The sequence below is a fragment of the Macaca mulatta genome, chromosome 3 (assembly GCF_049350105.2).
Source record: "Macaca mulatta isolate MMU2019108-1 chromosome 3, T2T-MMU8v2.0, whole genome shotgun sequence".
Lineage (NCBI taxonomy): Eukaryota > Metazoa > Chordata > Mammalia > Primates > Cercopithecidae > Macaca > Macaca mulatta.
In genome coordinates this window covers 36,131,608-36,146,542 of record NC_133408.1, presented here as the reverse complement: position 1 = coordinate 36,146,542, position 14,935 = coordinate 36,131,608, and the positions used below count along the sequence as shown (strand labels likewise).

Sequence of the window (14,935 nt, the reverse complement as noted above, 5' to 3'; positions counted from 1 at the left end):
CCTTTGCCCTCATTTCCTGCTTGCTCAGAGCTTCAAGGTGAGCAGGAGGGAGAACCCAGGGCCTTCACAGGCCTTTCTGAGCCTGTGCGCAAGATGCTCGGACATGGTCCCTTAGAATCTCAGTCCCCACGCACAGCTCATTTCTTAGCTTTTCTGTGTCAGCGTTTTGGCGAGTCTTTTGTTTGTCACTGCTGTCACCTCAGGCGTTCGTGAGGTCAAAGTGGTTGACAGACTCATCCCCCCACCAAGTTTTTGCCCTGGGAGAGGTTAGGGGAGGTCAAATCAAGACGGGACTTTCTTTTTTTTTTTTGAGATGGAGTTTTGCTCTTGTTGCCCAGGCTGGAGTGCAGTGGCACGATCTTGGCTCACTGCGACCTCTGCCTCCCGGCTTCAAGCGATTCTCCTGCCTCTGCCTCCCGAGTAGCTGGGATTATAGGCGTCTGCCACCACGCCCAGCTAATGTTTTGGATTTTTAGTAGGGATGAGGTTTCACCATGTTGGCCAGGCTGGTCTCAAACTCCTGACCTCAGGTGATCCACCCGCCTCGGCCTCCCAAAGTGCTGGGATTACAGGCGTGAGCCACCATGCCCGGCCTAAGACAGGACTTTCAATCGGGATCTTAAGGTAGTAAGTGACCCAGATGGGTCAACTAATAACTCTTCTTTGGGAATGATATTTTGAGAGATGCCAGCCCCATTCTGCTCCCTCTGCCCTGGGAATGTAGGCTGTGATTTTTCTTTCTTTTTTTTTTTTTGAGACAGAGTCTCGCTGTTGTCGCTGGAGTGCAATGGCGCGATCTCGGCTCACTGTAACCTCTGCCTCCCGGATTCAAGTGATTCTCCTGCCTCAGCCTCCCTAGTGGCTGGGATTACAGACGTGCACCACACGCCCAGCTAATTTTTGTATTTTTGGTAGAGACGGGGTTTTACCATGTTGGTCAGACCGGTCTCAAACTCCTGACCTCATGGTCCACCTGCCTCGGCCTCCCAAAGTGCTGGGATTACAGGCATGAGCCACTGTGCCCGGCCTAGACTGTGATTTTTCAAGGCTACCATGGAGTTGGGGTGTGGGGGCTGGGACCAGGGTGAGTTAAAATGCCCCCGGCACACTCTCCTTGAGAACCACCTGATTTTCTTGACCAAATATTACCGGATTGCTGTAAGCCTTTGATTAATTTTCAGAGTTCAAAAAGCTGATTCTGACCATTTTAGTCACTCTTCTGTTGCTTTTATGGTGAAGTGAACTTCCACAGGCTCTTATTCTGACATTTTTTCCTGAGATCTTTTTTTTGTTTTGAGATGGAGTCTTGCTCTGTCGCCCAGGCTGGAGTGCAGTGGCGTGATCCCTGCTCACTGCAAGCTCCGCCGCCTCCTGGGTTCACGCCATTCTCCTGCCTCAACCTCCCTAGAAGCTGGGACTAGAGGTGCCCGCCACCATGCCCGGCTAATTTTTTTGTATTTTTAGTAGAGACGGGTTTCACCGTGTTCGCCAGGATGGTCTGGATCTCCTGACCTCATGGTCCGCCCGCCTTGGCCTCCCAAAGTGCTGGGATTATAGGCGTGAGCCCCCGTGCCCGGCCTTTACTGAGATCTTAATGGTGTTTTGGATGAGTAAAAATTTTTGATTTTGATGAAATCCAATTCATCAATTTTTTCTTTCGTGATAGTAGTTTTTCTTTTTTCTTTTTTTTTTTTTGCGACAGTCTCTCTCTGTTGCCCAGGCTGAAGTACAGTGACGTGATCTCGGCTCACTGCAACCTCCGTCTCTTGGGTTCAAGTGATTCTCCTGCCTCAGCCTCCTGAGTAGCTGGGATTACAGGTGCCCGCCACCATGCCTGGCTAATTTTTATATTTTCCGTAGAGACAGGGTTTCACCACGTTGGCCAGGCTGGTCTCGAACTTCTGACCTAAGGTGATCCACTAGCCTTGGCATCCCAGAGTCCTGGGATTACAGGCATGAGCCATCGTGCCCAGCCTAATTTCTGTGCTTTAAGAACTGTTCTGTTTCATGATTGCAAATTTATTTTATGTTTTCTTCCTGAACATTTGGGTGAATTCCCCTCTTGAGGTCCTCCCAGTATCCTGAGGTTCCTGACTTTTCCGGTAAGTGGCCTTACCGTCTGGAAGATGGGGGAGTTTTGTTGCTGTTGGCTGCATGTGCACAGCCATCCTTGACCTCTCAGAGCAGTTTGTCACGCTTTATTGAAAGAGCGTTGTTCTCAGATGACTCTCAGGTCAGGCATTGGTTGTACGATTTGTCCAATTCTATCACGTTAAAAAGGAGGAAAGGTTCTTTTTTTTTTTTTTTTTTTTTTTTTTTTTTTGAGACAGAGTCTCGCTTAGTCGCCCAGGCTGGAGTGCAGTGGCGCGATCTCGGCTCACTGCAAGCTCCGCCTCCCGGGTTCACGCCATTCTCCTGCCTCAGCCTCCCGAGTAGCTGGGACTACAGGCGCCCGCCGCCTCGCCCGGCTAATTTTTTTGCATTTTTAGTAGAGACGGGGTTTCACCGTGTTAGCCAGGATGGTCTCGATCTCCTGACCTTGTGATCCGCCCGCCTCGGCCTCCCAAAGTGCTGGGATTACAGGCGTGAGCCACCGTGCCCGGCAACGAAAGGTTCTTATTGAACCTACTGCTATGAAAATTAAGGAGACTCAGAGTTTCTGAACTCTGGGATACCAGTGAAGGGCACAGATCATTTGAAAATATTTCATTTTTATCAAAGCTGAGTTCAACAAATTGTTGTAGGTTAAATAGCTTAAGAAGGAAGTGCAATCACTTCCCTTCATATCCAGAAAATAGAACATAAAACCAACATCCACAAATAACCTCAATAACACTTCCCTCTTCAGTTCATTTAGTTTTGTGTAATTAATTCTTATCCTCTTAGGTCTAGGGTTTATAACCTCACGTGAATTTGGAAATGTGGACTCACCCTCCTGGTGTGTTTGAAAGTGGTGTAAGTGTTGCTGTTGCCGCTGGAGCCTGTCCCCGTAGGTCTCAGTAGTGGAGATGTCGGCTGCAGTCCTTCTCCAGAGCCGCTGAGACCGCCCTTCTTGTTGAAGATGCAAGCTCTGGCCTATGAGTTTATCCTGAGCTTTCAGGCAGGTGTTTTCAGAGTCGAACAGAAAAGACTTAATGGTAACAGTTAATTTCTTACTGATAATTTTTAAGCGTGAAATGCCTGATGAGGTTTTGTGTAATTTTCTAACCTGAAATGTCTGATGTGGTTGTAATAAGAATAATGCAGCTAATGAGGAAATTGGGTTGTTTCTGTGGCATCCAAAACAAAGATAAAAAGGCAAATAAAAAATTAGACAAAATATTACCAAGGATAATGAGTAAGCCTGTTTCAAAGAAGTCAGTGAATGTTAACATCTGATTCATTGAAATGGGTGAACATAATTTTTATGAAGAAAACAGTCTTGAGATGTATAATGTTGAGACAAAATATTCCTGGAATATATCAAAGCATATCAGTGGAGAGATTGGGTAAATCTGAGATAGAGTGAACCATTTTTAATTTCATAAAACCTCGTGAATACATCTGCTATACATGAATGCATAGCACTAGGCCACTTGAGAACCAGTGGCCTAGAAAGTGCTAGATTCAAGTTAAAGAGGTAATGTGGCTAATCATTTTAGGTCATTGAAATTGTGGCTATAACACTATGTTGTTACTGCCTGATACCAGGGAGAGCACTTGTAGGACTCAGATACAGAAAAACTTGACCAGACTCTTTCACAAGCATTTTCATGTGTGTTTCTCCTGACATTAAAACATATTATGGAATGCGAAGGCATTGACAGATCTCCAGGAGTCTCCACTGAAGCGCACCGTTTCTGAAATACATCTTTTAATAACCTATTAGTGATTCACAGTTCACCTGGAGAAGGCTGGTGTCTCTTCTGATTTCACAGCTCTGGTCACACAGTTCACCAAGCAACCAGTTATTACTAGCATAGGTTTTTTAAAGGAGATCTTGCCTATCTTTTGATAAATGTAATCCTAAGAATTTTGTATTGTTGACGATAATTTGAGTAGAATTTTGAAGAATGTCACTTTTCCAATATTTGCTGTTATTGTATAGACACATTATAGTTTAGTATGTTGACAGTGTCCGGTGACTTTGCTGAATTCTCGTGTATACAGACAGTATAGTTTTAGTGTTTTGACATTGTCCGGTAACTTTGCTGAATTCACTCTTAGTGCAGTAAGTTTTTTTTCTTTAAGATTCCTGAGACTTTTTTTGTGTAAAAATAGTGCTATTTGCAAGTAAAGACAGTTTTACTTCTTCCTTTTGAGCTTTTGTTTCTTTTTATCACATTATTACATTGGCGGGTACCTCCGGTACAATGTGAAATAGCAGTGGTGATAGCAGACAGCTTGTTCTTAGTTTTGATCTGGGGGAAAATGTTCAATATTTCACTCTTTTTTTTTTCTCAGAGATGGAGTCTCATTCTTCACCCAGGCTGGAGTGCAGTGGCGGAATCTCGACTCACTGAAACCTCCACCTCCCAGGTTCCAGTGATTTTCCTGCCTCGGCCTCCCGAGTAGCTGGGATTACAGGCGTGTGCCACCATGCCCAGCTAATTTTTGTATTTTTAGTAGAGATGAGGTTTTGGCATGTTGGCCAGGCTGGTCTCGAACTCCCAACCTCAAGTGATCTGCTCGCCTTGGCCTCCCAAAGTGCTGAGATTACAGGTGTGAACTGCCGCACCCAGACTCATCCTCAGACTTGTGTTTAATTTAAAAAATGTATAATGCAGACAGGATGGCTGATGATAGTCCTTTTTTCCTGCCTGATTTTGGTTTTCTGTGCCTTTTCTCTTCTCTCTTAATATCTTCAGATGTCTGCCAACTTTATTAGCCTTTTAAAGTAACTGATTTTTGACTTGGTTGATTTCTCACTATTGTATTTTTTTCCATCTGTTTTTAATCTTTATTTCCTGTCAGTGGGTTTATTTTACATGCTTACGAAACTTCCTGGGTGATTGCGTGGGATGGCCTGGACGGAAGGGACCAGGGCTTCAGGAGGAGGATTCCCACCCCTTCTGTGGTGGGAATTCTTGAGGTCTGTCGGGCTGTACTTGGCTCCTACTTGGGCAGTCCTTCAACAAGCCTGAGGAATGTGGCTTACTGGTAACATAGAAAAGTGTGTTGCCAGAGTTTTTCTAGGACCAGTTTAGGGGATGGAGAGGATGGTAGATTGAGTACATATACCTACCTTTTTCTTTCTGAAACCTAATACTGCAGTGAAAAGAGTGGTGGTTCTTTTTTTTTTTTTTTTTTTTTTTTTTTTTTTTTTTTTTTTTAAGCAAAGGGTCATGTGAATAAGGAGAAAGTGAAGTCATAGCATTCCTATTTCAGAAGCTGGAATATGTATTGGAGAGTTGGTGACGGACTTAGCTGACTTGAGAAAACCAAATGCTAATTTGGGAGTGGGGAAGGCCAAGAGTTAGCTTGATCTGTACAGCAGAGGTTTGACCAGGCTTGGGAGCTGTGATAGATTACTTCCCGAGTGGCCACACAAGGACGGAAGAGTATGTTGTGACCAGGCTTGGGAGCTGTGACAGGTTACTTCCAGAGCGGCCACACAAGGACGGAAGAGTGTGTTGTGACCAGGCTTGGGAGCTGTGACAGGGTTACTTCCCGAGTGGCCACACAAGGACGGAAGAGTGTGTTGTGACCAGGCTTGGGAGCTGTGACAGGTTACTTCCTGAGTGGCCACACAAGGACGGAAGAGTGTGTTGTGAGTCGGCTGCTCGGAGGCCCTGGTCCCTGCTCAGCCCAGCCCAGCCGGGGCAGGCATTAGGTGTGCTGAGCAGGCAGTAAAGCTGATGGTCGTGCACTTGGCGCTTTTCGGGATGGGGTGCCTTATGGACCACGGTAAGTGAACTCGGTGTGACCGCCGAGATGACCAGCTTTGTCCCCGCTAAGCATTGAGTTGGGGCTGGTGGAGCATTGTCCACTAAGCAAGAGAGTAGAAGAGCCTCCTGTGGGGCCACAGACTATCCAGAGGGGGGACAGAAAGGCACTGAAATTGCCACCTCACAACTCTCTCTTGCCGTGAAACTTAACAGGCGCCGTCACAATCTCATTCAGAGCCTCCTAGACATCTGAAGGAGTCTCTGGTGTAAAAGGTATAGACCAAGCAAACAGAAAAGTGGCATAGAGGAAATGGAAATTATGCAAAGATAAAAGTTCCAGGAAGAAACCTCTCATAAGCATGCTCAGTGAGATAAAAGTAGTTATTTTAACAAGAGAAGATAATGAAACAAGAAAAATGTTCTCTGGAAGAAGAACATTCGGTGAACAAGAAGAGTTCCAGGAAATTAAAACTGTGAACAGATATGGGGAAAAAAAAAATCAGTGTAAGTGTTCGAAAAGTTAAGGAAATCCAGAAAGAAAAAAAAGATCAAACGAGAGAAATGGAATAGACTCCGAGGACTGGGTTCTGTGAACCATATTCAACAAGTCCAGCAAAGAAATGGCGGGGAGAACAGCATGATGAAACAATTCAAAAACACTTTCTTAGAGCCTAAGCATCTTCTAGACTGAAGGAGCCACCAGGTACCCAGTCCAGTGGACGAACGTCTGTGATCAAAGACCATTGCCATGGCATGTTGCTGTGACCCCAAATATTAGGGTAAAGACATGATCCTACACACTTTCAGAAGGATGAGAATAGGTTACATACAAAGCGGGAATCAGGATGGCTTTGTGCTTCTAAACGGCAGCATTGGAATTTAGCGTAGAGTAAAGCAGTGTGGTCTAGAGTTGCAGGAAAATAATTTTCAGCCTTTGATTCCATACCCAATGAAACTAACAGACACATGAGAGAGCAGACTAAAGGCCCAAAGGCAAAGTCTTTAAAAAAGTCGGTCTTACTGGGCAGGCATGGTGCTTCATACCTGTAATCTCAGCACTTTCAGAGGCTGAGGTGGGAGGATCACCTGAGCCTAGAAGTTGGAGACCATTGTGGGTAATGGTATAGGAGAGCAAGACTCCATCTCATCATCAACAACAACAACAGCAACAACAGCAACAGCTGGGTGTGCTGGCCTGCTTGTAGCCCTAGGTACTCCGGGTGTGGAGGGCTGAGGCAGGAGGATCACATGAGTCCACAGGGTTGAGGCCACAGTGAGCTATGACCACACCACTGCACCCCGGCCTGGGTAGTAGAGTGAGATCCTGTCTTAAAAACAAGTTATCTCCCTCAAATCTCTTTCCAGAAAGCTTCTGGAGGGTGCATGGTACTAAGGAAGAGAGAGAGAGAGAGAGACTGATGACTGAGGAAGGGTTGGGACACAGGGAGCAGGGTATCCATCACTGGGGAGCAGCAGCTGGAGACAATGCCTGTGCCCGGGCAGACGGGGCTCAGTTCTCAGAGCAGGAAGTGGCACTGAGAGCCTCCCCAAAGACAAGATTGCCAGGCAGCCTGATGCCGGGTGCGCCCGCACATCTCCAGAGGAGATTTGAACAGTTTAAAGAGCCAGGGTGGAATGAGCGATAAACAGACAGCTAAGCAAGTGAAAAACCCTTTCTCCTATTAGCTTGAGGGGAAACCCAAAGTCGGAAGGAGGTGGAAGTCACCACACCTTCCCGTGTGGCCTCGGCGTGAGTGGCGCTGGTCCAGTTGTGTGCTCAGCCAGACGCGGGCAGCTGGAGCTGTGGTGGTGGTGGTAGTACCTGTGGGGCGGCAGAGGGCTGGTGGGAGCAAGGAGCCATGGCCTCCTCTTCCATCCCGGAAGTCATAGGTAATGCCCCGAACTGAAGAATTAGGAAAGTGGCAACAAAAGCCTGTCGTTTCAGGAAGGGAGGTCTGTTTCAACATAATTGACTCAAATAACTTAGAGTGCTTCTGAGGCTGGGAACTGGGCCAGGAGATGCAGAATGGAGTTGGGGGCGGCTGCTTGCCATAACAAACCTTGTAGTTTGACTATGTACACTTTGTTTATGTAACTTGGAGAGGAATATGTATAAATGGGAGAAAAGGAGATTCGACTGGGAATGCCAGGGGCATGCTAGCAGGTGCTGGAGTCTCAGCCAGAGGGGTGTGTGCAGGGTGCCTGGCACCGTCTGGGGTCTTCTGTGCACACAGACCACGGTGTGCACGCTCCCAGGAGCCATCTGATGGAGCAGCCTCAAGCACCTCTGACTTCTGACTTCACCCTGGGAGCCCATGTGAGGCTCCAGCCTCGTCCTGGCAGCCAGCAGGGCTGAGATGGGATTGCGGCCAACCACGTGGGTTCTCAGCTGTTTAGGGCCTCGGTCCTCTGTCCCTTATTTCTGTTCCACGGACACCTGTGCGAGGGCTCATCAGGCACTGGAGCTGAGTCCTGCCCGTCCCCAGAGGTGGCACCATGAGGGCTACTGACAGCTTTGCTGGACACTTCTGGGAAGTTGAGCCGGCCAAGGTTGGCGAGTGGCTGTGCCTGGGCTGCCCCGTCCTGGCGGTGGTGCCCTCCTATTTTCTGTTCTGGGAAGCATACGGTGCTGGCAGTGTTTGTGCCTTTTCCCAGAGGAGCCCTTTGTCCTGAGGAGGCGTGGATGTACTCTGGAGACCTGGGACCTTTCGCACCAGCACCATGACTTACTGCGGCTGGGCCCTGGGCTCTGCGGAGTTGAGGTCTGCATGGGCAAGAGACAGGCGAGAGTTGGAGTCTGGGGTTCACGTGGGATTCTGCAGCTTCCCAGAGGTGCGATCTTGGGCCAGACACGTCCTGCCTGAGCCTCGTGTGCTTGTCTGTCAAATGGGAGCGGCCGTGGTGTCTCGCAGGGCTGTGAAGAATGAAGGCTGCGTGGTGAGGAATGATGACGGAGAACGCCCGCCGGGCCCTTTCCAGGTGCTGCTCCAAGCACTTCCTGGGCCTTCACTCCAGCAGTCCTCCCTGCCACCCTTTGAGGTGGGGGCACTGTTGTCACACTCGTTTTATGAGTGAGGAAGCGCGGGCAAAAGAGGTTAGCAGCTATCCAGAGGACTTAAGCTGGTGAGCGGCCGGATCTGAACCCTCACATCTCAGTGTTGCATTGCTGTGTGCTCTTCCCGTCAGACTCAGGCCTCGTGGTGATGAACTTGTGTGTCTGTCCCAGGGCTCTCCAGATGCGGCTGATTTCTGGCATCTCTTACGGGTCTGGTATTGGGCTGTGTGGTCTCGTGGCCCCTTTGGCAGCTTGCGTGGTGCTCTCTTACTGGGCACGGTGAGGCCTCAGGAACGTAGCATCTCCACCCTCCGGCTGCTGGGCTTCTCTGCTGTCCTTTGCACGGCGGAGGTGGCCCATGCGTGGCCTTCTGTAAACTGCTAGGCACTGTCGGGGGTAACGTTGAGGAATCTTTCTGGGGCGCATGCGCCTGTGTGTGCGCGCTCTGGCTCCAGCACCACAGTGCCGACAGTCCTGTGAGCCTGCTGGGTCAGAGTCTGGGTGGAGGCCTGCTGCCTCCTTTGGCTGTGTGGGCTCAGGCAGGTTGTGGAACTGCACCCACGTTTTTATCTTTAAATTGGGGAGAATGAGAGTGCCCTTCCCTCTGCTGGCACGATACGCAGGAAACGTTGCTTCTCTTCCGCAGATTATTAGGATTCTCCGAAAGTTCTCCGCAGTTCTATTTTCTACCCCATTCATTAATGGCAGCCACCAGTGGTGTAGCAGCAGGGAAAATTGGGCCCTTTTGAAGCACTATTAAATTCTGCCTGTCTTGCTAAATCAGCTATGTTCCAACTGTGATCTTTGAATTGTCGAAGGTGGGAAATTGTTCTGCGTTCGATCGCCTGTTACCGCGAGCCCCACCTGTGTTTCACTAGCCACAGGGAGCTTGGGGCTCCTCCGGTTCTCATCCTTGGAAGAGGCAGGCCTGTCCACTCAGCGCCCACGGCAGGCACCTGGTTCTCATCTCTGACACCCCGTCTTTCTCTTCTCAGCCTGTGTTGCCTTTCCCATGATTTCCTCTCCTTGCTTTCCTGGGATCCTGCTAGTTCCAGCCCATCCCCACTGCCGCCACGCCACTTAGAAACGCTTTCTCGTGCAGCGGCCGCCTTACTGTCCCTGGCTTCACTTCTGCGTCTTGCAACTATTCTTCACTCTGGCACTTGGAGGGATCTGTCTGAGATGAAGCAGTGATCACGAGACCCTGCTCAAAGCTGTTCGCCTGTCCCTGCTGATGTCACGATGAAGTCCTTGTGTCTCGATGTGGCTGACCAGAGGCCTCCTGCCATTGCCTGGCTCTCCAGCTTCTCTGTCATCCCCGCCTCAGCCTCTGCGCCAACCGCACCAAACATGAGTTCTGTGCTTTCCCCCACTCTCTCGGCCCTCCCACATGCCCTTCCCTTTCCGTGTTATGGCCCACTCCAACCCTGAACACTTAGTGGCTTTGAACAGTGCTTGGTAATTTTTCAGGATTCTGCAGGTTGCCTGGGGCCAACCTGGTGGCAGTTGGGGATGGGACATCGGGATGGCTTTACGTGCATGTATGCTGCCTTGTCAGTGGCCGGGAGGCAGGGCTGCCTTCTTTCCTCAGGGGCTCTCTCTGGCTAGGGCAGACGAGCTGCTTCACGTGGTGGCCAGAGCCCGTGGGGACAAGCCCTGGCATGCAGGTGCCCTAAGCCTGTTGGTCGTGGCTGCAGTAGCTGTGGTCGGAGCCTGGCCTGGGTCTTTGTGGAAGGGGCCACCTGAGGGCGTGAGTCCTGGAGGCGCGGCCCCTTTATGTGCATTCACCATTTAGGGTTTATCCGTGACCCTCCACCCAGACTGTGGTCCAGCCCCTGCTCCAAGTGCCCCCGGTGGGCCTTCGTGCTCTCAGTCCTGGCGCCTTGACCTACTGCTTGTTCCGCTCTCCTTAAACTCTCCTGACGTGTTAATTGCACACAGCGCCGAGCCTGGCACCTGCAGTGTAGACACGCCTGCCACTGCTCAGTGCAAGAGGGCACCTTTTCTAATGTGCACAGCTCTGTAAGCCTTTTTTCCTTCGCCTTATTGGATTGGAGCAGAGATTTTTTTTTTTCCAGGTAAAGAACAATTTCTGTTCCTAAATGCTTTTTTTCCTTGGCATGAGGAAGTTGAGCAACGTGACTATAGATCTTTTTTTCTTAATTTTACTGCACAAGTCATGTTCTTTACAAAGTGGAGAGATACAGATACATAAAAAGGAAACTGCCAATCCCCTGTAATCCCACCAGTCGCATCCCTACCTGCTCTTAGGAGATTCCTTTTTACCTTTGTAGCTCTTCATTGTCTACATACAGACTTTAAAAGGTGCAGTCCTGCAGGCGAATGTGTAGCCACCTGAGTTTGCATCATAGGTCACAAATGTCCTTTCTGCCACAGAGGAGGCCATCCCACACGTGTCCTACCACGGATCGTTTGCCTCCTGTGATATGCTTCCGGTTCTTCCTGTTACGAACAGCGCCAGAACAAGCACCGGGTACACGTCGCATTTTAAAACGCATTTTAAAACACATTTTAAAACACATTTAATAACTCATCCTTCAGCTGGGGGAAAGCCCATGTAAGAACCCACCAGCGAGTCCGAGCGCGTGTTCCTCCCGCTTCAGACACAATCCCTGGCTCCTTACACACTCGGAATAAAACCCGAGTCCTTCTGGTGGCCTCTGGGCCCCACGCCCCGTGTGTCTGCCCCCTACTCTGGGCTTGCGGTCTTCCTCCACCTTCCCAGAGCTCCTTGGTGTTCCGGCCTCAGGACCTTGCCCTTGCGGTGCCCTCCACCCAGGAGTCTTGTCCTGTACCTTCTCCTGGCTGGTTCCCTGACACCAGCCACATCATTGGAAGGAAGAGATTCTCAGGTGATTTTTGTTTGCTGAAGGAGAATCACAGATCAGGATGAGGTCTCCTGGTCCCTTCCTCCCTTTTAAGAACAGATAACCGAAGTTCAGGAAAGCCCAGGCCACACAGCAGGCCAGGGACCAACTGGGGCCACAGCCCAGGCCACACAGCAGGCTGGGGACCAGCTGGGGCCATAGCCCAGGTCTGCAGTTGCGTGGCTGTTGCCTTTCTAGGGTTCTGAGGCCTTTTCTCTCCCTTTATTGCTCAGCAAGTTCAAAGAACATCTCGCTAACGATGCACCTTTTTCTGAGTTTCTGTTCGTTAAAGGCCTTTGTTCCCACATTGCCTTTGATTGTTTCTCTAGAAGCCAGATTTACTTGATTTTCAATTCACTGTTCTTTTTTTCTTTTTTTAGATAGTCTTGCTCTGTCACCCAGGCTGGAGTGCAGTGGCACGATCTCGGCTCACTGCAACCTCTGCCTCCGGGGTTCAAGCGATTCTCCTGCCTCAGCCTCCCGTGTAGCTGGGACTACAGGCACTCACCACCATGCCCAACTAATTTTTGTATTTTTAGTAGAGACAGGGTTTTGCCGTGTTGGCCAGGCTGTTCTTGAACTCCTGACCTCAAGCGATCCACCCGCCTCGGCCTCCCAGAGTACTGGGATTACAGGCGTGAAAGCCACCATGCCTGGCCAATTTACTGTTCTTTACTCTGCAGTCTGCTGCCTCTTTCCCAAAATAAATCTTTGTAGGTAAGATAGGTGCAGTGGGGAGTGTGAAATTTATTACAGAATGATTATTTTACTACTTAAAATTTTTTTTATTTTAAGAGGTAGAGTCTTGCTATGTTGTCCTGGCTGGTCTCAAACTCCTGGGCTTACATGATCCTCCTGCCTTGGCCTCCCAAAGTGCTGGGATTACAGGCATGCACCATCATGCCTGGCCTAAAATATTGTATTTTTTTTTTTTTTAATTTTTTAAGAGATGAGGTTGCCCAGGTTGGAGTGTGATCATAGCTCACTGCTGCCTCAAATTCCCAGGCTCAAGTGATCCTCCCACCTCAGCCTCCTGAGTAGCTGGTTTACAGATGCCCACCACCACACAAGGTTAATTTTAATTATTATTATTATTATTTTTGAGATGGAATTTCGCTCTGTTGCCCAGGCTGGAGTGCAGTGGTGCGATCTCGGCTCACTGCAACCTCCACCTCCCAGATTCATGCCATTCTCCTGATTCAGCCTCCCAAGTAGCTGGGACTACAGGCACCCGCCACCGTGCCCAGCTAATTTTTTTTTGTATTTTTAGTAGAGACTGGGTTTCACCGTGTTAGCCAGGATGGTCTCGATCTCCTGACCTCGTGATCCGACCACCTTGGCCTCCCAAAGTGCTGGGATTACAGGCGTGAGCCACTGTGCCCAACCTGCTAATTTTAATTCTTAAACATTAAAAGTCATGACTAAATGTAGAACAGTCAGGAATGACACCTGTTATCTCTGAAGTCACAGTCCCTTGGTTTTCCTTGACCTTGACCTGCTTGCTACTGCGCCCACTTGCAGCAGTACATCCGTTGCCCAGTAAAGCGTGCTGCCCTGGCCTTACTGTTTCACCGGCCCTCTCCCATCCGCGGATGCCACTGTCCACAGTCTACAGTGGGGTCGCTTTTGGGTTCTGAGCTCACCTGGGGCCTTCCTGGGTTCCAGCCCCGTGGAGCTACGGGAGCGTCTTTGTAAAAGGGGGTTCCATCAGTTCCGCTGATTCCAGTGATTCCAGTTCAGTCTCCAGCAGCCCGTGGCCATTCCTGGAAGAGTGCTTTGTGAACGGAGTGCGCTGTCCAGGTGCGCAGTGGTGGTTCTCAGGCCCTTCCCTGGGCCTCTTCTGTTGGAGGCCCTTGTCACTGGGGTCACCTGGCATGATGATGGAGGCCCTGCAGCTCCCTGCCAGGTGTGGTTCTGCCCGGGTCATTCTCCCGGCCCAGCTGCTGTGCCTTGTGTGGATGGTGGACACGTGCTGTCACAGACTCAGCCGGCCAGGCCGCGCCTCCCGGAAGCAGCCCTGCTTGTGTGTGATTGCATCCCAAGCTCTCCGCTCACTGCCCCTGTTCTGAGCTTTTTGCCGAAGTTGTGTTGGGGGCCATTATCTAGCTTTCTTTTTGAATGTTTGAAGCATTCAAAAGATCAGCTTTTCCAAAGAGTGAGGAAACAGGGAGAGAAAATTATGGCATTTGTTTGAAAGGTTCTGAGGGCTTTTTTTAGCTTGAACAGTTCAAACAGCGCCTCTTGTTAATCAGGAATATTCTAGCATCCCTGGGGTGGTCACACTGGCTTAATTGGAACCCAGGCTGCTTTGAAGTCCTTTTAATCCTTCCTGAGCTGGGAGAAAGAATGTGAAGGCAGCAACTGTAAAGTTGAAGTTTCCTCATTTTATTTACATGTGTCTGTGGAGCCTTGTAACTCATTTCCCTGCAGCAGATGAGCCAAGTTGCTGACTTGTGGGCAGCTGAGAGAGAGCTGGACTCCTATTAGCTTGGAGGCGGGAGGTCAGTTCCTGGCAAAAGAGCCGTGAAACATGGCCTGGTTCCAGGGCTGTAGCAGGATCCCCTCCTGGCAGGCGAGGTCTGGATGGACCATGTCACGGTCGTGGTGGTGTGGACTTGGCTGCTGGTGGCCTGTTCTTGTGGGAAGTTTGCATGTGGGAGAACGTGTGGTTTTACTGAATCACTTAATGAGTGACCCTGATAGTTCATCAGTATGGACCCCAGGACTTACTTCCTCTTCTGCAGAGCGTGTGGACCCACAGTTACCACACTGGAGTTCCGGGCACAGGCGCACCCTGGGGGCTGGTCATGCCACGTACACAGACCCGCCTTGTCAGTGGGGCTGTGGCAGCATGGGGTGACCACCCAGCCGTGGCAAGCTGCGAGCCACGTGTTGCTGTGGGCCCCCCCGGTCCTCAGGGGCACTCTGTCTCACCCTGAGCCTCCAGCCACCTTGCCCATCAGTCTGTCCCTGCACCTCTGGGGGATGGGGAGTCTGCCACCTACCAAAGCACCCATTTTTCCCACCCCTTCCATTCTGTTGAGCTGAGACACGTGTTTTGGTCGTTTCGTGCTGTGGACACCTCCTTGGTTTACAGTGAAACGCGGCGCAGAGTCCCCTCTCCC

The 14,935-nt window shown here is 50.0% G+C and overlaps 1 protein-coding gene across 36 annotated transcripts in view; it reads left to right on the top strand.

Moving 5' to 3' along the window:
* The window catches only part of MAD1L1 (mitotic arrest deficient 1 like 1), a 423,997-nt gene that overhangs the window by 54,833 nt on the left and 354,229 nt on the right, over nucleotides 1-14,935 (top strand). For 2 of the 36 annotated variants that reach the window (XM_077995983.1, XM_077995977.1), the window contains exon 1: nucleotides 5,280-5,886. The exons of 33 other annotated variants lie outside the window; for them this stretch is intronic. The gene's annotated coding sequence lies outside the window, so the exon portion shown is untranslated. Of the gene's footprint in view, nucleotides 1-2,297; nucleotides 3,101-5,279; nucleotides 5,887-14,935 lie in introns of those variants that run through there. One more of the 36 variants, XM_077995978.1, reaches the window with a different exon arrangement.